The following is a 26,348-nucleotide window of genomic DNA, read 5'->3' as shown; positions in this document are numbered from 1 at the left end:
CTTCTTAGGTGTCTTATGCACCTTGTTTGTTTCTTCAGTATGTGGTTTGTTATTCTTCCCCATTTTGTCTGGTTTTATACCACTACACCGGGAGTTGGGAGTCAAATAGTTAAATCATTTAATTCTGCCCCTAGATTCCTTTGTAGTACTCAGGAACTTTGACTGCCTGTCAGCTCCTGCCTGTACAACAAGTCTCAGGCTTTTTCCTTATCAAGATGGCCGCGCGAGATAATAGCAGGGGCCGCCCTGGGGAACAGAAGGCAGCCGAGGGAGACAGACACTGCCGGGGGAGGGAGACAGAAGCTGCTGGTCACCCGACACCAAGCAACTCAGGTATCAGATGAACTCCTCACCTTTAGCTCTTGTTGCAGTCGTCTTTCCTCGGTGTTTAAGTCTTAATTAGCTGTCTGTAGTTTGCAGCAGGGATCTTTTCTTCTGGGGCTGTAGTTTATGATGGAGGATTTTCCTCCACATTGCAGCCTCTCTGTCTCTTCTTGATGGGACCTTTTCTGTGGTCTCTGGTTTTTTTTCTTTCAATTAGGGGTCCCCACAACGTCTCCTCCCTCTCCTGTCTCCTTTTAGAGTGATTTAGTGAACTTTGTTCGGTGTTTTTGTTCACTTCTCTTCTTGATATTCAGGAGAGCTGGGAGAGATGTGTCTTCTCCATTCAGTAGCTAGAGAAGTAGTGTATTAACAGTACTGCAAAAGGATGAAATAAGTAAAGGGTCTCACTATGAGTCATCGTGATTAGTGATCGGCGAACCCCCTCAATGTTCAGGATCGAGAGCCTTGCCCAATCGTTTTGTAAAGTTCGAGTTCGAGGCCAAAGATAACACGAACTTGCGTGTGAACGCCGAGTTTGGACTTTACAGTTATGGGATGGTATGTGGGGGGCTGTAAAATAAAGAATATAGTTAATAATAAACATTGTCATTATACTTACCGGTCCCGCGTACCATCCTGCAGACCTGCTCAGCCGCTGTTTCCCAGTTGTTATTGCTTCTGGGTCTTATCATTAACTTCCGGTGCTATTCACCGCACTGCTCTTCACTCGGCATTCTTCGACTTTTTTCAGCCGTGTTCACGGTGACGTCAGGGTTCACCTGAGTCCATGGGGCGACACGGTGGCTCAGTGGTTAGCACTGCAGTCTTGCAGCGCTGGGGTCCTGGGTTCAAATCCCTCTAAGGACACCATCTGCAAGGAGTTTGTATGGTGTTTCCGTGGGTTTCCTACGGGTACTCCGGTTTCCTCCCACACTCCAAAAACATACAGATAGGGACTTTAGATTGTGAGCCCCAATGGGGACAGTGTTCCTGATGAATGTAAAGTGCTGCGGAATATGTTATCGCTATATAAAAATAAAGATTTGATTTGATGGCCTAAGCCATGGACTCGATTGAACTTTGACTATCAGTGCCAGCCTGCTTCTTGCTTGGTATAGACGCTTGTCTGAGCAGAGCGATGAAGCAAAGCTGACATTGCTATCCCTGTGGACTGTGTTGGACTAAGGATTTTTTTATAATAAAGATTGAGTCTCTAAATTTTTTTTTGTTTTATTTCTAATAAAAAAAATTAACATGTTGTGTTTTTTTATACCATTTACTAGAAATTCATGGTGGCCATGTCTAATTTAGAACGACACCATGAATTTCGGGCTTTGTACCAGCTGAGAATATAAAGCTGGTATTAACCCCTTTATTGCCCATCGTGCCACCACTATCAAGGCTGCTGGATAAAGCACCTGGAAATTGCGCTAAGAAACAATATGCCATTTCCAGGGGTGGCTGCGGGCTGTGGTTTTTTGTGTGAGGGGCCCAGAACGCTTGGGCGTTACCCCGCTGAGAATCCCAGCCCCCAGCTGCCTGGTTTTACATGACTGGCGATCAAAATATGGTGAGACTCCCCGCATTTTTTTTTATTTTAATTTTTTTAAAAATTTAAAAAAAAAAAGATTGGTCTTCCCTGTATTTTGATTGCCAGCCAAGTCCCTATAAAATCACTTTTATTAATAAATAATTATTTAGAACTGCCCAGGTGATTCACCCACACACTTAAATAGCAAAGGGACATTCCATATTGAACACAGGGATCATCCAAAGAACAATATTTTGTGATACACTACTTGTCCTGGATGATTAGGCAGAGGTCAGATTACACTGGAGAAATCTCCTTTCAACAACAATACGGGTCAAATTATGGAAAAAAATTATACTCAATACCTTCCTACAATGACCCTACTAAATACCTAATGCTGACCCCTACCTGCCAACGGAGGGTATGACACCGTAACTTGTCTTGGCGCCCCCGTTCCTCGTAGGCTAACCCTCACTTAACCTTCACTTAACCTACCAATCTACCATAGGAGAACAAAGATATGCACCCAATGCACATATATTGATAGTTATACAATTGATACCTCTATCGGCTCTGATTTCACATTAGTGCCAGATTATTGTACCCTAACTAAATAGTGCAAAGCACCCAACCAATTGTATCAGGAAATCACCCACAAATTTTTTTTTAGAATTAATAAGGGATGCTAACTGGTGCCTAAACAATGCACCTTAATTAGATATTGCTAGGCACCTGGCCCAATACATCAAAAAAATCACCCTCAATGTTATTACACTTATTTGGGGAAACAAACTGGTGCTGAATCAATGCACTTTGAATTGATAGTGCCAGGCACCTGACCAGATGTATCAGGGAAGTCACCGTTTTAAACTTGTTGGGGGATACAGATACAAATCATAACCTGAATTACTAGCCGTGACGACTCTAACTATTAATTAATAAAAGGGATTTTAGAGGGATTTTTGTGTTCACGTTAAACTTGTAATTTTGATGGTCCCAACAATATTGGTGTTTTGTAAGCTGATTGCCAGCCAAGGTAAAGCCAAGCAGATGAAGGTGGCAGCCCGTAGCCCTCAGCTTTATCTGCACTGTGAATCAAAAATACCTCAGAGCACTACGTCTTATTCTTTAATTATTTATTTTTACGCTGCTATATGTGTGAGGGACCAACAGCCAATCACAGACGCTGTCACACAGAATGGGCTTCTGTGATTGGCTGTTGGAGTAACCTGGAATCTGCCCATACATGCTAGATGCTAGAATGTATGGGCTGGTTAAAGGTTATTCCAGCATCCAATCACAGATGCCCACTCTGTGACAGCAAACTCTGCAAGGACCAAACTGCGGAAAAACTGCGGCAAATCCGCACCAAACCGCAGCAAAACCACATGCAGATTTCATTGCAGTTTTGGTTCGGTGTTTTACCGCAGGTGTGGGATTCTTTAAAAGGGTCCGGATTTTCCTTGAGAAAAAGTTAATTTCTAGTGCGCACATGGCCTTATATTTCTGAAGAAGGACTTTCTTTACTTGAAATATGTTATTTTATAGACAAATGTTTGTCTCTAAGCTCAGGAGCTTGGGATTTTTTTTCCATTTTGGCTAATCCTATGACCATATAGTTGTTCTTATGCAATAAAAGGGCAGACAGCTGGAAATCATTTTGTTTAATTTGTACTGATCGAATTACAAAAAATTGTATGATATAAAAAATTTAAATTTTTGTAATTCAAATACATTTGCTCATCTCTAACGTTGACAGAACAATTTTATTAAAACATTATGGCTCTTGGAAGAAGGAGAAGAAAAAGCAAAAGAGCAAAAACATAAATTCCCCGCAGCAGGAAGGAGTAAAGACTTTTCAATAACATTTTAATGTCTCTGTTACTGTCACTTGGACCTCACTTTCACAATTGACTTCATTGAATTGAATAGTTATAAAGCACAAAAGAACTGCAGGAGAGTTAAGGGATCTAAGGTGGCACCTCCAGATTTCCAACTCATGGCGAGGATATTAATATACAAGAGAAATAACTAACATGGATATGACAAAAAAGTATCTACTTGCTTATGTCTGTATCTAAGTAGTTTAAAATAGTACAATATATTATTTCACTTTATATGCCAATGTAAATTCTTCAAACAATAGAGGAAAATTAAGAGCAAATTACTTGCGTATGATGAAAACGTGGCTCTCAGCAGGTTGTCTTAAGAATGCTTTCTTCACATTTAAAAAAAAAAAAAAATTACCTGGTGAGCTAAATATATTGTGCGAAAATTATAGCACAGTTGAGCAGAACTTCACTAGACAGTTGTCTTGGTAGCACAGTAAGAAAGTTTTTCCTGTCTCATTCAGTTTAAGCTTCTGCCTGGGAGAATGACCCCTGGTAAGATTCAGTTCATCTGTCTGTAAAATTCTGAATAGCTGAAGCTGTTAATTTATATTCACATATGAACAATATGCTAAATCTTGCGTAGGAGGAGTATTTGTAAGGCATTGTACCTATACTATTCTAAATTGTCTAACTTCTCCTGCTTGGTTCAACGCCAAAGCAAACAGCTGCTTTTTTTTGTTCCATACATGTCACAATACAAGAGTGCCGTACATTTATATTGCATTGCATTAGCTTAAGATACAGAAATATTAATAAAATATTAGTCTACCCTAGCAAACATGCTACAAAAATCCATAAAAATAATAACTAGTAATAATAAATGTATATTCTTACTTTTCTGACAAGAATTAGCCTCACAAAATATGTAATTAGTCTATGGCAAAAAAAAAAATCATTAGTGTCATAAAAATTTACAATGTTCATTTATTCATAAGCATGAAAATAATTAATAAAACTATTTGTTTATGTATAATCTATTCAACATTGAAATTACAACATCAGAAAGTTGAGAAATTCTGCAAATCACGGCATCTATAGCCATGATAATCATATGCAAATGTTTAAGAAATGGAAACCAAATTTTCTAGCTAGTTTGATTTACTGAATATGAGCTCCGTACATACAAATACACACACTTACGCACCTTGGCGTGCTAACTATGTGGTTATAAAAACCCAGGCAAACATACTAGGCAAACGACACACACCATACTAACCTTGGGGATCTTCTTGGCCTGGAAGATTATCTTTATGGAACTCAAGGGAACTACAACCCACCCTAAGTATCCCCTAACAAGGGCCATTATTCCTACTTACTGACATCATTCGGTAGGGGTCTTCCTCGTCTTATGGTGTTAGGAAGTTGTAATTCTCTATGTATACACATGTACAGTATATTCTGATGGGTGTTGGGTACCTTTTTGTGCTTATGTGTGATACCTTTCCCGACATTCTCCATACATGTATGGTATGATGCATGTCGAGTGAAGGTGTATTGAGCGGACTCAGGAGCTGACCCCACTCCATAATCGAGGGGAGAGGGGGGTACTGTTTATTTTTCAAAGTCGAGATTCACTTCTAACAGCAGCGAGCAGAGCTAGCTCCAATTGCTGTTGCTGTTGTTAAACAATTTAAATGCCACTGTCCATCATTGATAGCAGTATATAACCCCTTCTTGAGCTTTAGTGTATCACATATGTCATGGTCAAATAGGGATTCCCAACCTATGATGTATGGGGTACATAATGGCGATCACATGGGCACAGGCGCTGTTCCCACACAATCGCTGCTGAGGGCTCGGCTTACCCAAAAGCTGAGCCCTGGCTCTCAAACCCATGAATGGTCCCCGCTTCATGCCTGGCTGTTTAACTCCCTAAATGTCGAGATCAATATTGATCACAGAATTTAGGGGTCTGTGAGAGCGGTGTTGTGCTCCCTTTAGTTTTGATAAATAAAAAATGGACCACTGGTCATTGGACTGGGAATGACTCAAACTCTTGCAGTGTAAATAGTTGCACCAGTTGTGCCAATCCCAGAGTACAAACCTGCAAAAGGACTTCCATCGACACCACCAACCGGGAGAGGATGGTTGCAGGAAGGGTCTGAGGCAGAAGTGGCCGAGACTTAGCCACCATGGAAACTTGTGACCTTCCTACTAGGAGTTTTGAGGACCAGGACCTTTGGGTGGGGGTTAATGGGAGGGGTGCTTGAGTTTAGTAATGTTCACGCAATGCCTCCCCTGCATGGGAAGAATGTTGATGTTCAAAAATTTTAAAGTTTTAATGAAAAAATTTTTTTTTTTGCAGCCAGCGGATGTGCTGTGTTTAACCAAGGGGAAATGTAGCACCCCTAAACCCTTCAGGGTAATACTAGGTACTGCATCCTGTCACCGATGCAGGGCCTACCCCCAGGGACCTCAAAGCTCAATGCCGGTACCATTCTACACACATAACATCCCCAGTTCCTTCACCCAGATGGGGATGACTGACTAGTTGGGACCCAATGGATGGCCACCTAGGTGTGGAGCTGATCCAGTCCACTAGCCAAAACCCCGGGAGGAGGAGACAGACAGTAGTCAGTTGGTGGAGACCAGTGAAGGAGACGGACGTGTCTAAAACGGGGTCGTGTAACGGTGACCTGACGGGCACAAGAGAGTAGTTGCCAGGGAGGGTACAAAGTGGTACCTCTGGAGGCAAGGCACCGACAGGGCACAGGGCCCTAGGTTAGGTGGATGTTCTAAGCAGCCTAGCAAATGCCTGACAGAAAGGGATCCTTCACAGACCTGACTGACCCAAGAATCCAAGGGCACCAGCAGTAACAAGTGAGCCAGGGACCAGAACAGAACACCGACCTGACAGGGTTCACACTGCCCGCTGTACGGGCGAGAGCCTGACAACAAACAGGAGGGGACACTTAGACACTCCAAGATACGGGGTTCCACACAAGCAACAGAGAGGTGCGGGGAAAAAAAGCCATCAGGGTACCACACCGGCACTGGGACTGTAGGTACCAGGGATCTGAACCAGCCATCCAGCTTTGTCTACCTCAGTAAGTAAAAACCAAAGTTGCACTGCATTCCTATCGTGTGGTCTCCGTTCTTTCCACGTCACACCCCATCATCTACACTTTAGGGCTCAGCCCTACTTGCGGAGGGCCCAACATCCTAGCTGCCATCAACACCAGCCCCAAGGGCTCACCAAACATCTAGATAAATTTCTTAACGGGTCTAGTTTCCAAAATGGATAACTTGTAGGGGAAATCCATTGTTTAAGCACATCAGGGGCTCTCCAAATGCTGCATAGCGTTTGCTAACGATTTCAGCCAATTTTGCTTTAAAAAAGTCAAATGGCATTCCTTCACTTCCAAACCCTGCCATGCGCCCAAACAGTAGTTTTCCACCACATATGGGATATTGCCGTACTCAGGAGAAATAGAACAAAAAATTACATTGTGCCTTTTCTCCTGTTCCCTTGTGAAAATGAAATATTTAGGGTTAAAGCCCCATTTTTATGGTGAAAATGTATTTTTTTCATTTTCATGGCTCAATGTCATAAAATTCTGTGAAGCGCCTAGAGGCTCAAATTGCTCACCAAACATTTAGATAAATTTCATGAGGGGTCTAGTTTGCAAAATGTGGTAACATGTGGGGGTTTCCACTGTTTAGGCACATCAGGGGTTCTCCAAATGTGACATGGTATCCGCTAATGATTCCAGAACATTTTGGGTTCTAAAATTCAAATTGCCCTCCTTCCCTTACTACAGTCGCATAGTATCATTTATGTTGTTGCTCTAATTGATGCACTAATGCACTTTTTTTTATAGATGCGCTGAAATAACACAGTATTTATATTTCATCATATGCACCTACTGTATGTACCCATATATATGCATTTTATAGCATAATAGTTTGCACATATTAGAAAACTCTTGATATGTATGCAATTCTCATGGGCAGTGTGCAATATTAGAGTGGTTATAATGCTACAGTATATTTAATCATTTAAAATCTATAAGCTGTTTTTATATATATATATATATATTACTATACTTTAATGTCTTTTGGATTTATGGATTTATGGAGACGCAATAGCTTTGTCCCTTTTTTGTAGTTACCTTTTGCTGTTTTACTGATAAGTGATTTTAATTGTAAAATAATAAAAATTCATTCATTTTATCTATTTATCTTCTTAAGCCTTTTTTTCTGGGACTATCCTCCTAGAATTTTTTATTTCATTTTTAGTTGGGCTTATATAAGAACAAGTTGTTGGACACATCAGTGATATAATACTGTAGTATAGTAGTATTTTTAACAAGCGATCGAACTACAGAGTTAAACATAACGAAGTTAAAAAAATAAAACATAACCATATTTGGTGTCAATATATTCAAAAAAGTCAAATAAGTTATAACATATATAAGATTCAATACCCTATATGATAAATGTTGTAAAACTAAAAAAAACTCTAAACAAGTTTAGAATTGGCGATTTTTGGTCACTGTTCTTCACCAACAAATGCAATGAAAAAAAATCAAAGTGTCATATGTACTCCAAAATAATATCATTAGAATTTCAGCTTATCACCACATAACAAACTTTCACACAGTTTAACAGACAGAAATTTTTTAAAACTTAAATTGCAGCAGCTAAGTCATGCTTCGGCAAGGATACAACTGGAGTGTGACACAAAAGGAGGGATACACCAGGGGAAATGTAAAGAAAGGCCCTGGCAATAAGGGGAGGGACCACCACCTCACACTCACATGTGTCTGCTGATCCCTGCACTCCCTCATGTCCCTAGATGGACGCTTCCTCCCATGTGCAATCTCATGCCTAGACCCTTGCTGACCCTGGACTTACCCTGACTAGTGAGCATACCAGAAAGAGACTACTTTTACTACTAATATAAAGACATCATGACATAGTGGAGATACAGTAAATAAGGGACACAGATACAACAAAAGAAGTCCGATACCTTTCTGGAGAAGGAATATACTGCATCTACTGGAAAAAAATAACTACAGCTTTCTCCATAGACAACGCCTTCACAGGTCAGCATAAAATGAACAATAGCCGGCATGGGAGAAATTAAGGAGCGAGATAATATAGCAGAAAAGAGTAGCAGCAGCTGAGATTAAAACTCCAAGTGTTGGAGAGAGTGGCAAACAAAATGGGAATCAACAATCCTAGCCACTTGAAATTCCAAATTACCATCAATCAAATTGGGTTGAATGAGTACAGGTGCTGTGCAAAGCATTTTATCAAGGAAGAAAATGCCTGGTGGGCAGGGTCAAACCACCTAGAAAAGTCTGTACCTTTCTTAGTCATGTCCGTGAGAGATTTAACAATTGGCGATTGTTAAATAATAGCCCGATAGTTGGCAACCCCCAGAAAGTGTCGTAAGGATTTCAGATTTTTAATCCACATTTTTCAAGTTTGGCATATAGTTTATTGGTCTGTAATATCTGTAATACCTTCCTAATATGTACATGATGTGTCTTAAGATTGGGGAAGTAAATAAAAATTGTCATGGAAAATATAATTGATAAAATGTTGAAAAACGGAGCGAGCATTAGACCAAAAGAAATAAGATTCTCATAATGCCCTTCTGGAGTATTGAAGGACATTTTCCACTCATCCCTTCTCTAATTTTAATTTTCTGAACCCCCTTGAGATCCAATTTGGAAAACCATTTAACTACAACAATCTGATTCAACAAATCAGTAATGAGCGGGGGGATAAGAGTCTCGGATGGTAATCCGATTGAACTCGCAAAAATCTGAGCAAGGACACAAGCCCCATCTTTTAATTTAACAAACATGATCCCCGGGAGAAGAAGAGAACTTAATGTGTCTGAAAGCAAGACTTTCAGAGGGATAATCTTATAGCCTCCCTTTCATGGCCAGAAAGATTGTTAACCTGATCTTGGGTAGTTTTGCTCCATGAAGCAAATTAACGAGCCAATCATACACATGATGGGGAGGAAGTCCCTTACACTCTTTTTCAAGAAAATATCCACAAAAATGGACAGAAAAGAGGGTAAGGATTTTGTGGAGATACTAGAGATAACAGTATTCATGCAATTGTTTTTACCAGAATCACTCCATCTATTTCTCTGGACTGCCAGTAAATTACAGGATTGTGCAATACCAACCAGAGATGGCCCAATACAGATGGGAAGACCTTTAAGGATGTAGCAAGAAAGGAGCCCCTTGTAAAGAGCCCCTATGTGAAGGTTATTGTTACACACAACTTACGTAAAATTCCCCTGACCAAGAGGCACAGAGTCAATAGCAAATATGGGGATTGATTTCATCAGCATGCTACAGTAGAGACCATCCTTCCAACGAAATTCTGCTATGTTAGTGCTATCTCACTATCCAAAAGGGTAGATATGATATCCATTTTCATACCAAAGCCCACTTCTGCAGGTAAGACAAACTGAGATACACATGTGGAGGAAATATATGCACCCAGGTTGTAATCCTCTACACAACCTGAGGTCAGAAGTTTCAACATTTATTTTCTGCTTAGGGAAGGAAGGACATGCCCAATAAAGTGACCATATTTAAAGAGGATACGCCAATTCCAACACTTTCAACTGGAATTCTTTCCCGCCTTGTTTGCGTATCAAAACGCAAACAGTGGCTTGCGTCCATTACTAGAACGCAGGGGATACGCTAATTCCACTTTAAGTTACCTGAATCCTTCCCCCACGTCGCCTGTGTACGAACCTACACATAGGCAGTGGCACGCATTTAGTAAAACGCAGGGTGGATACGCTGATTCAAAACTAGTATTTTTCCATACCTCTGTTCAAAAAGAAACTCAATTGTAAATACTGAAAAATGCATAAACCAGTTAGTTTCTGTTCTAATCCAAACCAAATAGCACTTGTCTTTCTTACAAATCACTACAGTTCCTTTGTTTGCTTTTGCTACATAAAAACTGCAGCTATGTGGGTAAGTGACCCCCTCCTTCCTCTTCCCCTTTGGCTGCTCCTAAAGAATTCCTCTCAGTCACTCACAGGCATGTAGCTGCGTAATTTGACTCCCGCTCTCTGTCCCTGTGTAAGCAGCTAGTGAGCATATGACCCCCTCCTTTTTTTTTTTTTTTTTTCAATGTAAAGACTGCAGGCAGTGGGGTATTGCTAACACACTAACCTCCCTCTTCGTTCTCAGTGAAGAAGAAAGACTGCAGGCACGCTGGGCTTCTCTCCACCGTCTCTGTCTCTGTCTAAACAGCCGATGGGGGAATGGCCCCCCTTCTTCTTCGCTACTAATTCCAACAACTACAGACAATTAACTCTGAGAACTAAGTCAGAGTGAAGAATTTACAGCCCCCTATTTCTACCTCACTAACAGCAACTCAATAATACAGACAGCCAGTCAGATCCCATGCAAAAGACCTAAAAGCCAGAATTTATGGGGTCTGGGTTTTTCTCTAGGTCACAGGTGAGTGACAGTCATACCGTAGGTCTTCGGTGCACTACCATTCTCCAGACTAGTGACCACCCCCTTTCGCCAGGTGTCTCTCGAACCACAGGTAGAACAGCACACACAATGTATATGATGCTTACCTCGGATCGGAGGGTGATCAATCCTATCGAGCGACACCTGGATACTTGTGGAATAGCCCCCAGATGTCCGGAAAGTGGAAGATCTGACTCCCTCTTTTCGGTGGCTCCACGCTTGGCGCGCCAACTGTCAAGGTTAAAATAACGATGATGATGAGACTCAAGTGGTCCCTTGGGATCTGACTGCTGTTTCAAATTATATAGTCATGTGTGCACATGAGACTGAAAAATAACGGACAGCAAATCAGTTTTAGCTATCTCCATGACGGGCACTGACCAAGTGGTCTTTATTGTTTGAAACTTTCTATAGCCCTTTAGAAGTGAAGGGTGTATACAAAAGTTTAGTCCAATCAAGTATCGTAGGCTGGACTCCAAGACATATAGAAATTAGCATAATCTCTTCCTGATTGGTCAGTCCAGGCTTAGGAATGTCTTTGTTCATCATCTCCTTTGGGTGTTGTCCGGGATATAGGGGCCATCTTCAAGTTACATATACTGATATATGCTGTATTAAGGAAAATATACTGAATATGCAATATACATATACACGTGTTAGTAAAAAGAACAAAAGCATTCATAAATATGTGCATTAGTTTACATCTACTAAACTATACACCTGAGTCTATGAAATGGCTGAATTAAGTATTTTTGCATACTCAATTCTTATCCTCAACACCAGCAGTATTCACTGCACTGCTCGTCACTCGGCAGTCTTTTGGCTGTTTTCAGCCATGTTGGTGGTGACATCAGGGTTCCTGAGCCATGAACTCGATTTAACTTTGACTGTCACTGTGCAAGTCTCGCATTGGTATCACCTGGCATGGCACACACTTTCCTGACAGGAGCGGGTCGGCTGCATGTATTTCCATGCATCTGAGGCGCTCCTGTCAGGAGAGTGTGCACCATGTTGGGTGATACCAATGCAAGACTCGCACAAGTCATATGCGAATGTAATCATACCCTCAGTGTCAGCCTGCTTCTCGCTCTGTAGAGGCACTTGTCTATACAGAGCAATTAAGGAGAGCTGACATTGCTCTCCATGTGGATTTTTTTATATTAAAGATGGCATCTCTAAAATTTTTTTGTTTTATTTCTAATAAAAAAAAAATTCTATGTGCTGTTTTTTTTTTTTTACTGTTTACTAGAAATTCATTTTGGCCATGTCTAATTTGGCGTGACACCATGAATTTCGGGCTTAGTACCAGCTGAGAATACAAAGCTGGTATTAGCCCCTTTATTACCCAGCGTGCCACTGCCATCATGGTCACAGGACGAGCCGGTTAAAGCACCTGGAAATGGCGCTAAGAAACAATGGGCCATTTCCAGGGGCAGCTGTGGACTGCGGTTTTTAGTGTGGGGGCCCAGCACGTTTCTGCTTTACCACGCTGAGAATCCCAGCCTCCAACTGCCTGGTTTTACCTGCCTGGCAATCAAAATACTGCTGGAGCCCACAAATTTTTTTTTAAATTATTTTTTTAAATAATTGAAAAAAAAATGAATTGGCTTCCCTGTGTTTTGATTGCCAGCCAAGGTAAAGCCAGGCAGATGGGGGTTGCAGCCCGTACTCGTCCGCGTTATCTGCACTGAGAATCAAAAGTACCTCGGAGCGCTATGTCATTTTTTAATTATTTATTTCTACACCGCTGTATGTGCAAGGGACCCAACAGCCAATCACAAGACACTGTCACACAGAATGGGCATCTGTGATTGGCTGTTGGAGTAACCCGGAATCTGTACATACATTATAGATGCTAGAATGTAGGGGCTGGTTTCAGGTTACTCCAGCATCCAATCACAGATGCCCACTCTGTGACAGAATCTGTGATTATCTGTTATTTTAATAGTAAATAAAACAACAACACAGAGAAAAAAATATTTTATTAGAAATAAAACAAAAGACATTTAGGACTCCATCTTTATTACCCAAAAAAAACCTCTGACGCAGTCCAAAGGCGGGCGAGCATCTTCAGCTCTGCTACATCTGTACGAGGAGACAAACAGAAGTATGCTCACACAGACTCATCTGAGAGTTGTCAGAGACTTTCCCTGAGTGCAGAGCTGAGGTCGGTCAGCTGTGCCCATGGGTAACTTTGACTGATGTCACTTAAACACTGACGTAAAGAGAGTGACTGTCGGCAGTAAGAGCACTGACGTCAGAGTTGGGGTTACCCAAGGGCACAGCTGATGTCACTGCAAGATGTCACGGAAGGTCCTGTAACCCACGAGGTAACAACAACATTCACACCATGATGTGTCAGGGAAGGTCCTGTAGTCAGTGGAGGTGACCTCGGGTGAAGTCTCTGACAGCTCTCAGCTGAGTCTGTGTGAGCAGACGTGTTTGTCTCCTCACACAGATGTAGCAGAACTGAAGATGCTCACCAGATTTTGGACTACGTCAGAGGTTTTTTTGGGGGTAATAAAGATGGAGTGCTAAATGTCTTCTGTTTTATTTCTACTAAAATATTTTTTTCTCTGTGTTGATGTTTTATTTTACTGTTAAAATAACAGACAATCAGATTCTGTCACAGAGTGGGCATCTGTGATTGGATGCTGGAGTAACCTGAAACCAGCCCATACATTCTAGCATCTAGAATGTATGGGCAGATTCCAGGTTACTCCAGCAGCCAATTACAGACGCTCATTCTGCGTGACAGCGTCTGAGATTGGCTGTTGGGTCCCGCACACAGAGTAGTGTAAAAATAAAAATTTAATTTTAAAAAATGACGTAGCGCTCTGCGGTATTTTTAATTCTCAGTGCAGATAAAGAGGATGGCTACGGGCTGCCATCCCCATCTGCTTGGCTTTACCTTGGCTGGCAATCAATATACAGGGAAACCGATTAATTTTTTTTTTTTAATTATTTAAAGAAAAAATAAAAAAAAAATGTGTGGGCTCTGCCAGTCAGGTAAAACTAGGCAACTGGGGGCTGGGATTCTGTGTAGTAAGGCCCAAGCATTCTGGGTCCCCCCAAAGCCCGCAGACGCTCCTGGAAATGGCGCATTGTTTCTTAGCACCATTGCCAGGTGCTTTACCTGGCTCATCCAGCGACCCTGATGACGGTGACACGCTGGATACTAAAGGGGTTAATACCAGCTTTGTATGCTCAGCTGGTACTAAACCAAACGTTATGGTGTTACGCCAAATTAGACATGGCCACCATGAATTTCTAGTAAACAGTAAAAAATACCACAGCACATAGAATTTTTTTTTAATTAGACATAAAACAAAAAAACATTTAGAGACTCCATCTTTATTACAAAAAAATTCCTTAGTCCGACATAGTCCACAAGGAGAGCAATGTCAGCTCTGCTTCATCACTCTGTACAGACAAGTGTCTCTACAGAACGAGAAGCAGGCTGACAATGACAGTCAAAGTTCAATCGAGTCTATGACTAAGCCATGGACTCGGGTGAACCCTGACGTCACCGCGAACACGGCCAATAGCAGCCGAAGAATGTCTAGTGCCGAGCAGTGCAGTGAATACCCCCGGAAGTTAATGATCGGACCTGGAAGCAGAAGCGGCCGGGAGATAGCGGCTGAGCGGGTCTTCAGGACTCGTCGTGGGACCTGTAAGTATAATGACAATATTTATTATTAACTATATTCTTTATTTTACAGCCCCCCCTGTCTCATCCCATAACTGTAAAGTCCAAGCTCGGGGTTCGGACGCAAGTTCGCGTTATCTCTGACCCCGAACACAAACTTTACTAAATGTTCGGGCGAGGCTCCCAATCCTGAACATCGGGTGGGTTCGCCCATCACTATCCTTTAACCTTTCTGACAGACTCTAACAAAAATGGCTTCTAAGAGTAGAGTTGTTTCACCTGGTATGAGTGGTCCACATACAAAACTCTGAACAAAACTCCATTGTGGGCTGGTCCCCTTTCTGCAGCTTGCGTAGATTCGATTCAAGGAAGACACGGTCCCGATCATCATAGATGAAGCCCAGAGCCACAAAAACCCATCTACCAACCAAAGGGACTGTGAGTTGGTAGGAAGGGAAAATCCTTACCCATTGTTCCTCACTCCCCAGAATAATGTGGACAAAACATGAAATAGTGTTACTGTCATTGTTCCACCTCCCCGTCCACATAGCTATGGGGTGGAATCTTCTCTCGGGCCTCACTTCCAGAGCTTGGATGCTTTAAATTCTGTCATCTCTGGTGAACCAGTGCTGGCTATAAGATTAGCACTGCTTTGCCTGTGATTGCTGGTCCCTGTAAGTGTTTCCTGATCCGTCCTTCCCCTGTGCTCTGCCTGCGTTCTGTCCCACCTCCTTCCTTCCCACAATAGCCCCAGTCATTCCCCCTTCTCCTACCTCCCCACTCGGTTGCTTCCTCTGGTACGGACCTCGGCCTGACCTCGACTCCGCTTTTGCTCGTTCCTCCAGTCTTTCTCACTGCACTGTGTATGACCTGGCCTGCCTGACCATCCCCCGCATGCCCCATGGCCTCTGTGTTCTGGCTGACTCTGAGGGCAGTGCTCCAGCACACACTGTATGTCCACCTCCATGCTGATTCAGCTCTCTGTAGTGTTTTTCCTGTAGGGCTCCAGCTCCCCCTGGTGGTAGCCTAACAGTTTGCAAGTTTCACGAAAAACCACAATCTCATCTCTTCCCCCAGAAAACCTATCCAACAGAGCCACTTTAGGTTCTGGTTAAGCCTGTTTACCTGCTGAGAACATGCTGATATTGATAATGCAAAACCTCAAACTGCAGATCTAGTAGTTCAAGAGAGAGACTCTGCAACTGTACTGCAAGAAGGCAACAGGATGCATATAAATCTCTTGGGAAAATATGGACTGGCTATAATATGCTGCCAGGGCAAGGGAGTGCCCGGTGTGTGGCACAAGAGGAAAGGTACATCAGGTAAGATGTAATGAAAAGTCCTGGTAATAGGGAAAGGGGTCATCACCCTACACTCACTTGTGTCTAATCCCTGAACTCCACAACATAGCTAGAAGGGTCCTTCCTCTGTGCATGATCACGTGCCTAGGCCGTGACTGACCCTGGACTTGGACTGACTAGTGAGCAGACCTGCAAGGCACTAGTCTCACAACTAATATAAAGATAACATGAGGGAGCAGAGACAAACAAGGGAGATAGATGCAACAAAATAATTCCAATTATTTTTCAGAGAGGGACGCCACTGCATCCGCTGGAAAGATAACTACAGTTTTCTCTAGAGGCAATTTCTTCACAGGTTAGCAAAGAATTAACTATAGTCGGCATAGGATAGAGTAAGGAGTGGCTTTACAGTCCCTGACAGAAGTTCTGTCTCATATCCATGTTACATAAATAAAAGCTTATAACCTGACTTTAAATTCATCCATTGGTTTCATAAATTACTCTTTTAAAAGCTGAAACCCTTCCAAATTTGGTTTAAGTTATAAAAATAAAGTTGTTTCAAAGTTGAAATATTGTTCATTTAATGAACACAAAAAGGTCAGATTTTGGCAAGACAACAGTTTTGTCACCTTGTCATATAATGCACCCAATCCTAGTTTACATCCTCACCTGTGCTCACTAAATGATCGGTTAATGAGTAGGTATGTATAAAAAGAAACCCAGCACCCCAGACCTTCAGTTGAACCGCAATTTGACCTCTGACAACATGCCAAAAATCCACCCTGCCACCAAAGCCTTGATTATCAAGAGGCTGAAGACTAGAGTTGAGCGCGGTTCGCGGTTCGAGGTTCTCCAGTTCTAGGCTCGAGTGATTTTGGGGCCTGTTCTAGATCGAACTAGAACTCGAGCTTTTTGCAAAAGCTCGATAGTTCTAGAAACATTCGAGAACGGTTCTAGCAGCAAAAAAACCAGCTAATTCCTAGCTGGCTTTCCGCTGTAATAGTGTAAGTCACTCTGTGACTCACACTATTATGACATTTCAGTGTATAGTGTGCGTGAACAGCGCCTTCAGATCACTGCTGTTTGTATAATGGCGATCGCCATTTTTTTTTTTTTTTCCTTGTCTTCCTTCCCTAAGCGCGCGCGTCTTGTGGGGCGGGCCAGCATGTCAGCCAATCCCAGACACACACACAGCTAAGTGGACTTTTAGCCAGAGAAGCAACGGCATGTGTGATAGGATGTCCATGTCACATGTCCCTGCATTATAAAAACGAGTATCTGCCCGTCCGGACGCCATTATCTCTTCTGCGTCCTTGGTGTCAGACATCACTGGCGCAGCTCCGTCCTTTGTCCTATCGCCGATACTGGATACGCTGGACAGCATAGGGATAGCACTATCTATCAGTCCTTTTAAGGGCTCGTACCAGCAGGGTCAGAGCCATAGGTGACAGGTCCTGAAAACAGAGACAGCGTCTGTGTAGCTAAGGTCAGGGATTTCGTCGCTGCATTTCCCCATTAGGAGGTAATAGAAAGGCAGGCTTCCATTCCTCTACCCAGAGCCCCACAATCCTGGCACTGTACCCTCCTGTCCTCTGCACACTCCAACTCATTATAACTAAGCCATTATACTAGCAAACAGTCAGTGTACCTAGTGGCATCCTAAACGTGGCTATTGTACTTTTGTCTAGTCACACTAGTGCAAAGATATTTGCAGCACGTCTGCCTGCATTGCACACTCAAACTCTTTTTAACTAAGCCATTATACTAGCAAACAGTCAGTATACCTAGTGGCATCCTAAACGTGGCTATTGTACTTTTGTCTAGTCACACTAGTGCAAAGATATTTGCAGCACGTCTGCCTGCATTGCACACTCCAACTCTTTTTAACTAAGCCATTATACTAGCAAACAGTCAGTGTACCTAGTGGCATCCTAAACGTGGCTATTGTACTTTTGTCTAGTCACACTAGTGCAAAGATATTTGCAGCACGTCTGCCTGCATTGCACACTCAAACTCTTTTTAACTAAGCCATTATACTAGCAAACAGTCAGTGTACCTAGTGGCATCCTAAACGTGGCTATTGGACTTTTGTCTAGTCACACTAGTGCAAAGATATTTGCAGCACGTCTGCTTGCATTGCACACTCAAACTCTTTTTAACTAAGCCATTATACTAGCAAACAGTCAGTGTACCTAGTGGCATCCTAAATGTGGCTATTGGACTTTTGTCTAGTCACACTAGTGCAAAGATATTTGCAGCACGTCTGCCTGCATTGCACACTCAAACTCTTTTTAACTAAGCCATTATACTAGCAAACAGTCAGTGTACCTAGTGGCATCCTAAACGTGGCTATTGTACTTTTGTCTAGTCACACTAGTGCAAAGATATTTGCAGCACGTCTGCCTGCATTGCGCACTCAAACTCATTGTTACTAATACATTATAATACCAAAAATTGAGTAAACTTAGTGGCATACAAGAAGTGGCTGTTGTACTCCATTAATGCCCCACTGGTGCAAATCTATGTGCAGCACCTCTGCATGACACCCTCCTGCTCTGTTTTTAATAAGCTATAATGATAGCAAAAAATACTGCCATTTAGTGGCATCATAGAACTGGCTGTTGTATTCCATTAGTGCCCCACTGGTGCCAAGCTATTTCTAGCACCTCTGCATGACACCCTCCTGCTCTGTTTTTAATAAGCTATAATTATAGCACAAAATACTGCCATTTAGTGGCATCATAGAACTGGCTGTTGTATTCCATTAGTTCCCCACTGGTGCCAAGCTATTTCTAGCACCTCTGCATGACACCCTCCTGCTCTGTTTTTAATAAACTATAATTATAGCAAAAAATACTGCCACTTAGTGGTATACAAAAAATGCCTGTAGGACTCCTTTATTGTGCCACTGGTGCCAAGCAATCTCAAGCACCTCTGCATTCTACACTCATGCCCATTTTGCTATGCTAATTTTATAGCAAACTCAGGGAATTCCTTGCTGCATTTGATCATTACGAGGGATAGAAAGTGAAGCTTCTTTTACTGTCCTGGTACCCACAGAACACGGCCACTGTACCCATCTGTCCACTTTTGCCACGCTATTTAATTTGCACAAAGAGCTGACTCTTTTTCTGCCTTCCTAAAATTGTCTGGAATACTAAGTTAGTGTTCCTTTGCTGCCAAGCAAGGTACAACACATGTGCATTCTACACTCCTTTCCATTTCTGGAATGCAATTATTAACTGCAGGTAGTCCAGGCAATCTGTGACGAAGGTGCAGGCGTGGATATAATGTAGCCTGCATCCAATGATGGTTCTCTCGATGTCTGACAGCTCAACAATACCTTCTGTTTCCACTTCCAAAACAAGTGATGACCTGCCAATCACACTCCCTGTTGCGGGTTAAGGAGTGGAAGTTCAGTGTGAAAAACCATGTGTGACTGCTGTACCCACAGTCACAGAGGATGAAGAGCACGCAGATGCACTTGATGGGGCAGGTGGTGGTTGCACAGGCACGCTAGTCCGCATTGTAGCACAGTGAAATTCACATTGCGACTTATGCTTCATTTTAAGTCGTGTACAGGGTGGGCTCCCCAGTATGCAGCAAAACCAGGCAAAAGGAAAAGGACTCTAGCCAGTTGGGTTGATAAATGATTGTTTAACTTTACCAAAACAAACAATAAGAACCATGCATACAATTAAAATAATTGAACAATCTATTCTGTTGCCTACTACCTGCTAATCCCTCTGTGTAGCAGTAATTGTGTTTGTGCGTGTGTGTGTGTGTGCGAACACGACTTACCAGTGGCGCATCACAAGAGCTTCCAAGTTATCTACCTAAACATAGACAAAACACATGACCCCCCTGAATACCCTTGTTAGCTGAAGCCTCACAGATATTGCAGATGATAACAGTGTGAATGCAAACCACACAGCTCTGCAACACAGTCATGGAAATCTTGAAAAGCAACAGTCAATGCAAACATGTGTTGCTGTCCCTCTATGATTTAAACTGTACGTGACAATTTGACAGTGCAGAGGCAGCAAGTCTTATTGTCTATATAGTCGGCCTACCCAGAACAGATATGTGTTTTGCTAATAAAACAAAGTGTTTTGTGCCCGCATTATTGTCTGGGCACAGCCTACCGTACCCGGGTACTGTGATGTCCAGTTGCCAGAAATACAGACTTTACGCTCCTCTCACGGTAAACAGTATAGACAGCACTGTAAGAATGTTGGTCTGTGGCACAGGATGCTGCTCACTGACGTTACAGTGCTCATCATCAAAGTACAACACAACTCCCCTCACAATTGAACAAAGTGTTTCCGCGGTGGCTCCTTGCTGTAACACACACCTTTAGCTTTTCATTCTGTTCATAGACAGCATCTCCAAGTCCACCCCCGAAGAGCAATTTTCTATTGCTATAGTGACCAAAGGCAGATCCAAAAAAACAGCAGCCCCTTGTGTGTAGTCTGCAACAATGCATGCAATGAACGGCAAATAAGCATATTGCGTTGACAGTTGCTAAAGCTGAGCAATACACCTTCACGCTGTCAATTCATATCCATGTGATACTTCATGGAGGAAGTACTCAAAAGTGTGAGTTTTTGCCTTCTACTTACAGATTGTTGACAAATCTTACAGATTCCATGACTTGGGTGATCCTTTGCGATGTCCAAAAATTCACAGGCTAGGAAAGGCTTACAGCCCATGCGACCTGCATAGCCAACACGACATCTGCTCAGAGTCAAAGTTGTGGTCCAGGATTCAGTTGTTGACGTGCTTCCAGTACTTTGTCTCTGGCCAGGAAGACGCAACGTAACCTCGTCGTCAGTAGCATCCTCCTCCACCTCCTCTGCTGACCTCATCGACTGGCTGACTTTGGTTTGACAGTAAGTGTTGTCTCCAACCTCATCAATAACCCTGTGTGTTTTCATTCCCCTCGTCCTGAGTCCTCCGAGACAACCTCTTCCTGCCCTGACCCAATAGTAAAGTTGTCCTTCCAATCAGGTATCTGTGCTCCTCATCATGTTCCCCATTGTCTCCACCAGGAGGATTTACTATTTGGAAATGAGGGTGTAGATTAGGCTCAGCACCTTCTTCATCGGGGCCTGGATCCCAGTCACAAAGCTTCAGGCTATCTGTGCAGATCATTTCCCCTGTCTCATGGAACTCGCTACCTCAACACGTTAGATTATCTGCTACACACGCAAGCTTCAAACTGAATCTGAAAACTCATCTGTTCAGAAATGACTATAACCTTCAATGACACCACCACCATACGTACTTGACGCTCAACCTAAACAACTCCTACTGTCTCCTCCCAAAAATCCTTTAGAATGTAATCCCGCAAGGGCAGGGCCCTCTTCCCTCTGTACCAGTCTGTCTATAGTTACTTGTATATGTATTCTGTATGTAACACCCTTCTCATGTACAGCACCATGGAATCAATGGTGCTCTATAAATCAATAATGATAAAAATAATAATAACTTCCTTGTCTGTACTCATTGCAGCTTTGGAGCAGACCTCTGATTCCCAGGCTATAGTGCGACTGAACAGCTATGCAAACTCAACCATCTCTGTCACCCCATACTCAGCAGGGCTGGTGGAAACTTGAGAGCTGTTAGGAAGCAAGTGTGATTGGATTGACACCACAGAGGAATGGAGTATTTGGGATCTTGAAATTGGGGTGGAGGAGAGGCCACTTTATGGAGCAATTCAGATCCATTGAAGCAGCTGCTGATTTGGCCTCATCTACATTTGTTAGCGATGGTCGTGTCCATGAAAAAAGGGATCATATCAGATTATCCATGGGAAGAAGTACACCTGTTCTTTTGGATGTTATTTGTTGTTACAAAACGGTGACGCCTTAAACGCAAGCAGCCTGCTGCGGTTTCAGTTGCGCCCAGGCATCAGCTGCCATTTAGGCCTGTGCCTCGGGTTGTCCAGCTGGCTGCTTTCTCCTCCACGTGTAAGTGTGGAGAGGCAGCTAGTGCGCATGCGTGTGACGAATTACCCCAGCCGCAGCCTAACTCCAGTGTTTCGCCTAGTGAGTATGCTCAGCCTGACTGTGCCATTCCTGAGGCTAAGTCTTCATTTCGGGCTACAGCGCATGCTCCCACACTTAGTGCGAAAAGCCTCTTTGCACAGGTACTTGCACTCCGTGATGGGTCTAAGTCCTGTGTTGTGCATAGACACCATGCTAAAGCTGATAGTCTTTTTTCAGAGACTGTATTTCATGCAACTGACTATGGTCAGGCACTTACTGCATCAGAAACTAGGTCCGGTAATGAACTCTTTGGCCCTGCCCATGATGTGGGGGGCCCATTTAGACCACAGGGCATCAGGTGTCCTGACGATGTGGCCAGGCCACTCCTAAATGGCTTGTAGAGGCCCGCCCCTATGACTTGTCACCTCATTATTGATGGTCAGACGATGACTGGTGAGGTGTTTGGGTCATGACAGCCATGAGGTCATCATTGAAGTTGCGGTTCCAAATAGGACGCTAGTTATGCCACTCATGACGTGTCACTCTGTTTTTGTCTCCAGGAGGTGCATTGTGGTCCACCCTGGTTTGGGGCGGACCCAGGTTATAGAAGGTGCTGGAGACAACAAGGAGGTGCGTAGTCTTCTATTATGCTCCGAAAGAGCACACCTCCATGTGTTGAACCCATTGTGGCTTTAGGCCAGAGGTAGGCAGGGATAGGGCGTTGATGCAGGCCGCCACCACAGTTGATAACGCAGAACGGTTAAGACCAGCTCCTGTCCTACAAGTCCTGCTTGTGCAGCCCAGTGGCATTAACAGGCCTGCTGCTGATGCGCCTGCTGTTCACAGGTGTGGCCCCAATGCACACGGTTAGCGTACTGAATGGCCCCTGTGATGTTAACAGGGAGTTCCTGGGCTGGGTGGGTGTGTGGACCCTGTGACGCTAACAGGGCTCCCAGTCTCAAGATCCAAGTGGCGTCTAACTTGGTTCAGGCTACTATTAGTTTTATAGCCACACAGCTCTGTATCCTCCACCGAACCTTCCAGTTGCCAACCTCTCCTTTTCCATCTGGGAGCACGGTGGACACTGACTGCTGATGGGGATATATACCTTTCTCTTTCTTTTCTTATTAATTTTCGTTGTATAGCTGTAACATAGTATATACCACCTTATCCAAAGCTGCCAGTCCCACCGTAACAGATGGTGTTTCTTCATCAAATGTTACTTTTGCTTAACCACCAAACCCACGGACCAAAACTTTTTTCCCCTTTCCAACACACCTGTTCCCCTTTTCACCCGCATCTGTCCTTTTTCAACTCATTTTGTATATGACCAAAAGTGCAACTCTGCAGGGACACCGTACTCAATGGCATCTCAGCACAACAGCCACCCCTCGGTCCCTCAGATGTGGACAAGTAAAAGACCATTTCCTCCTATCCATGACAAACCGTTGAGATTCACTCTGTGCAGCACTGGTGTTTAGTGGAAAAGCAGATCGAAGATTGCGTAACACCTTCTGAAGATACTCCTGTACACGTGTGTTACATCTCGTGGCTCTCCTCTTGCAAGGAATGAGGTGGTCCCCCATTCCTTGTCTGCCGCGAGCCCTCTTGCTCAGCAGCGCCAAAGGCCTGGGAGACTGCAGGAGTTTCCTCCTCCTAGATGCAGCAGAAGGGTGACACCTAGTGGTTTACTCCTTGTAAGGAATGGAGTGGTCTCCCATCCCTTGCCTGCCACGTGTCCTCCTGCTCAGCATCGCAGAGGGTCGGAGTGGTTGCACAGTGTGCAAAGGATAGATGCTCAGGGAAGCAGCAAGACTTCCCTTAGCTCTGCACATTGTGAAACCGAAGATCCCGCCTTTATGACCCAGAGGCAGGAGGTTGAGCATGTGCCCCACGTGACGTCTTCTGATTCGCTCACTGGTATCACACGGCCAGATAACGAGGCTGGTGATGTGCTGAATCCTGACTGGCCGGGCCAGGACGTCACAGATCATGATTGGGTCACATCCGTCTCGCGCCCGCCCTTGGCTGGAGCTACATCTCCATAAAAACCCCTCCTGCCATCATGGCGGCGCGCGACCGTCCTTCTATGTTTGGATGTCTGGCAGCGTGCTGCCACGCCACTGTACTGACGTCATTGTCTTTCGTGGGCTTTGCCCTTGCTGCTCAGGCAGCACCTGGTTTGCAGGCCGTGTTCCTGCCTTGCTGCTCCGGCAGAATCTCCTTCAACAGGCCGTGTTCCTGTCCCAGGTGAGCTCCTCGAGTCTCCACCGGACTCACCTGGTTATTGAAAGCACACGTGCGTGGGCACCTCTGTGCTACCCTCGTGCCATATCCTGTGACTCCCGCTGGCACACGTGCGTAGGCACCTCTGTGCGTCCCCGTGCAACAGGTACACCGTACGAGAAGCCCCGAGCCATACAACCCTCACGGGTTAGGGCGTACCGGTGTACATAGATCGTCTGTGACGTTCCAGACGATCACTAGTAGCAACCCGCTCACTCTTTCCTGACCATAGCAGCGGTCCCTTACACCGCACAGTGGACCTTGACCGGTGGAAGCTGTCCATTTCCCATCTTGGCACGCTTCCCCGGGTCCCCCTCGTAACACACGTGCGTCCCTTTATATGGCAGGAATTATTTCTCCAAATTTTGTCTTGTACCGGGGATCTAACAGTGTGGCAACCCAGTAGTTAGCATTACTTCGAATTCGTACAATCCGAGGGTCATGTTGTAGGTAGTGCAGCAAGAAGACGCTCATGTGTCTTGTGCATCCAGGAGGACCAAGTCCTTGGTGTGTTGGTGGCAGAGAGGTGAGAATCGTGCCTCCTTCCTCTGCCCTCTCCCCCCAACCTCGCACAACCGAAATGTGAGCAAGCTCTCACTCATCTGCTGAGTCTTCCATGCCCATCGCAAGTTCGTCCTCCATTTCTTCATGGCTCCTGCACCTTCCTCAACAATTTTTGCTGATACTATGCGCCCTTGTTAATCCCTATCCCCCACCATAACTGCTGCCTAGGTGCCGCTTACCGTACGGACCTTGTAGATCTTATTATCCCTTCTGCATATGACTCCTCCTGTACTTCCTCACCTTCCTCTTGGACCAATACCTGACTCCGAATAATGCTTACAGTGTGCTCCATCATGTAGGTGACCAGAATTGTCACGCTGAGAATGGCATTGCCAGTGCTAAACATCTTCGTCGACATTTGGAAACTGTGTAGAAGGGTGCATAGGTCTTTGATCTGACACCACTCCAGCAGCGTGATCTGCACCACCTCTGGATCAAGTTAGCCCAGGGTATACGTCATACCGTATTTCAGCAGGACTCTGCGGTGCTGTCACACACACTGCAACATGTGCAGATTCCAATTCCTGCGTGTCGGAACATCGCATTTCCGGCGTTTAACTGCCAGACCCTAAGACTTCCGGAGCGATGAAAGTTGTTGAGCTGCTGGGTGCGAAGGATGAAAGTGACCACATAGCAGCGTGCCCGCTGCACAAGGCCCTGTAGGCCGGGATGGTATTTTAAAAATTGCTGGAGAATCAGATTCAACACGTGAGCCATACAAGGCCCGTGTGTCACAGTGCCCTGACGAAGGGCCGCAGACAGGTTTGCATCATTGCCGCACACAGCTTTTAAGTCACCAACGTAGTCCACTCAATCAATTTGTACTCTGGTCCCAATGGGAAGACACCACACCTTTTTTTAGGCCCCTCCTGTCTGCAGACCACTGCCAGACAAAGCTATGAACCTCTTGTTACTGTTACCCCCAGTTCAGTTTTATGAGTTTGTGTGCTTGTTACCTGACTACGTTTCCTGCTTGCTGTTTATGTACCTCGTTGGCCGATCCGCATTTCACCTCTGCTTGTTTTCTGATTAAGTCCTGGCCATCCCATTCTGTTCCTCTTCCTCAATTAATGTTTTTGAACCTGCATGACTACTATTCTCTGGAACTGCAGCCTTCCACAGGTATTGATCAAAGTGGGCCCTGTGTAATTCCAAATCACTGTATAGGGGTTAAAGGGTTTCAGGGTTCTGGGTGTCCAGCTTGGTGAGTGGCTTGCCTCTAGCCTATCCTTTACAGCCCATCTGAGTGTGTCGATCCAGGCAGGTGTTACACCGTGCCCTCTGCAGAAGGCCATGTAGGCCGGGATAGTGTTTTAAAAATTGCTGGACAACCAGGTTCAAC

The 26,348-nt window shown here is 44.1% G+C and overlaps 1 long non-coding RNA gene across 1 annotated transcript in view; it reads left to right on the top strand.

Annotated features, from left to right (window-relative positions):
• Nucleotides 1-223: 223 nt before the first annotated feature.
• Nucleotides 224-26,348, top strand: part of LOC142295123 (uncharacterized) — a 317,897-nt gene continuing 291,772 nt past the window's right edge. Inside the window, exon 1 of the long non-coding RNA XR_012751371.1 lies at nucleotides 224-333. This is a non-coding gene — a long non-coding RNA (uncharacterized LOC142295123). The remainder of the gene's footprint in view (nucleotides 334-26,348) is intronic.

Source organism: Anomaloglossus baeobatrachus, chromosome 3, assembly GCF_048569485.1.
Source record: "Anomaloglossus baeobatrachus isolate aAnoBae1 chromosome 3, aAnoBae1.hap1, whole genome shotgun sequence".
Classification (NCBI taxonomy): Eukaryota; Metazoa; Chordata; class Amphibia; order Anura; family Aromobatidae; genus Anomaloglossus; species Anomaloglossus baeobatrachus.
This window is presented reverse-complemented; position numbering and strand designations above follow the sequence as displayed.